The 2,500-nt window shown below is 32.4% G+C and overlaps 2 long non-coding RNA genes across 2 annotated transcripts in view; one reads left to right on the top strand and one right to left on the bottom strand.

The window, feature by feature from the left end:
- The window catches only part of LOC138024098 (uncharacterized), a 2,012-nt gene extending 1,113 nt beyond the window's left edge, over positions 1 to 899 (bottom strand). Inside the window, exons 1-2 of the long non-coding RNA XR_011126895.1 lie at positions 793 to 899; positions 288 to 442 (exon numbers count right to left, since the gene is read on the bottom strand). This is a non-coding gene — a long non-coding RNA (uncharacterized lncRNA). The remainder of the gene's footprint in view (positions 1 to 287; positions 443 to 792) is intronic.
- The window catches only part of LOC138024096 (uncharacterized), a 6,493-nt gene extending 5,593 nt beyond the window's left edge, over positions 1 to 900 (top strand). The window contains exons 4-5 of the long non-coding RNA XR_011126893.1: positions 222 to 337; positions 762 to 900. This is a non-coding gene — a long non-coding RNA (uncharacterized lncRNA). The remainder of the gene's footprint in view (positions 1 to 221; positions 338 to 761) is intronic.
- The last annotated feature ends 1,600 nt before the right edge of the window (positions 901 to 2,500 follow it).

The raw sequence follows: 2,500 nt of genomic DNA, 5'->3' as shown, positions 1-2,500 counted from the left end.
CAAAACGTAAAACGAACTATAACTACTTTGCGTTACAAGACAATTTATGTGCTTTGTGTGTTAACTCTTTCTATTTGTTTTTTTAATAGAGTTATCTCCTCGTTATTTACCTTTTTTAAAACTAGATAATATCAGCATAGCATTGAAACATGTAGATTGTTTTCTTCCTCCGCTATGGTCAAATGTTTCCAAGCTTTACCTTTTTCTATTTTGTGTTGCAGCATTGTCCTGTCTTGCATATGGAGCCTCGATTGAACTATATTACAGATTCCTCGCTTTACACTTACTTGCCCACTCTACAAAACGTCTTCCTTTGCTGGGGTCTTATTCACAACTGGTAAGTACAGTAGCTTCCTTCCGATTCTTGCTTGGTGTATTTCAATAATGAGATTTTAAAGTTGTGGAGTCCAGCCCTTGCAGTGGGAAATAACAAACAAGTTACCTGCAAAATTGAGAGTATAGACCTATATCACTCAATGTCCAAACAAAAGATTTTGCCCGTCGAACCTCTCATTCAATGTGAGCCTGGACGGGCAAAGACAATGCAAAGACAAAGCCTTTATTCCCCACGGACTCCAAAATGGCCGCCGAGTGATAAACGTGAATTCAGCGCTGCTCTCCAGATTTATACGTAAAATTTAATGAACATTATTGTTGGATTATCTTGTGCCGATAATGTCTTTACAGTTTCAGAAATAAACACAATGGTTAGTTAAATGTATAAGTTGGATTAATTTTAAAACATACCTTTGTATTTTTAGGACATTCCATAAACTTTTTTGTCAAACTTACCTGCCATGCATCTGGGAACAGCTCTGTTGTGTCAGCTGAACAAAAGAAAGACTAACAAAGAAGACGTCACTTCTCTCCTTAGCTTTTGAAGTTATTCAGACTGCGTTTCTGTGAATATGAATATTACATACCACCATTGATTTATTTAAATGCTTTTTTCTAGATTAATTTTTAATAATCACGGTTTCAAAGCAAGTAGTTTTCTTCTTGATTCTATGGTTAATATTTAAGGTGCGAGTGTTTTGAAAATGAAAGTATCTTTCCAAGACACTGTATAAATACGAAATTTAGTCATCTTCAATTCTTGTCATTCGCCATTTCTTAGGGTGCAAAGTCTTGTACATTTTACTTCTGACAATTTTATGAATAAAGTGATGAAATTTAACAACGAAGACAGATTGTATGATTTTTTGTTGAGGCTCAAACTGTCTATGAAGTTGAAAAGTAGATTGGTTTTTTTTTAATAAGGCCTTTTGAAATAATGAAAAATGGCGTTTCTTTCTGAAACTTGTTCTCCCTTTCCAAGGGTGATATGGTTTAATTATATCATTTCAATTGATTTCAATTGAAAAGTTGTTCAATAAGCAAAACACTTTTCACTTCATAGGCATGAAATCGATAAATTGAACAGGAAAGAATGAATATGCATGAATTGGACAGAAATGAACAAATATCCATGAATTAAACAGGAAGGGATGAATATGCATGAATTGGACAAGAATCGACGAATGTGCATGAATTGGACAGGAATCTATGAATATGCTCATACGAAATCGATGAATATGCATGAATTGGACATGAAAACTATGAATATGCATGACATTGATGAATACGCATGAATTGAACAGGAATTAATAAATATGCATGAAAGCCATCAATCTGCATTAATTGGACAGGAATTAATGAATATGCATGAATTAATGAATATTCATGAATTGGACAGAAATTAATGAATATGCATAAATAATGAATATTCATGAATTGGACAGGAATTGATGAATATGCATGAATTGGACAGGAATTGATGAATATTCATGAATTGGACAGGAATTAATGAATATGCATGAATTGGACAGGAATTAATGAATATGCATGAATTGGATAGGAATTGATGAATATGCATAAAATCAATGAATATGCATGAATTGGACAGGAATTAATGAATATGCATGAATTTGCACAGAAATTAATGAATATGCATGAAATCGATGAATATGCATGAATTGGACAGGAATTGGACAGGAATTAATGAATATGCATGAATTGGATAGGAATTGATGAATATGCATAAAATCAATGAATATGCATGAATTGGACAGGAATTAATGAATATGCATGAATTGGACAGAAATTAATGAATATGCATGAATTGGACAGAAATTGATGAATATGCATGAATTGGACAGGAATTGATGAATATGCATGAATTGGACAGGAATTGATGAATATGCATGAAATTAATGAATATGCATGAATTGGACAGGAATTGGACAGGAATTAATGAATATGCATGAATTGGACAGGAATTAATGAATATGCATGAATTGGATAGGAATTGATGAATATGCATAAAATCAATGAATATGCATGAATTGGACAGGAATTAATGAATATTCATGAATTGGACAGAAATTGGACAGAAATCAATGAATATGTATGAATTGGACAGGAATTAATGAATATGCATGAATTGGATAGGAATTGATGA

This window comes from Montipora capricornis, chromosome 11 (genome assembly GCF_036669925.1).
Source record: "Montipora capricornis isolate CH-2021 chromosome 11, ASM3666992v2, whole genome shotgun sequence".
Classification (NCBI taxonomy): Eukaryota; Metazoa; Cnidaria; class Anthozoa; order Scleractinia; family Acroporidae; genus Montipora; species Montipora capricornis.
Note: the sequence above shows the minus strand (reverse complement) of the source record. Positions and strands in the feature narration are given on the sequence as shown.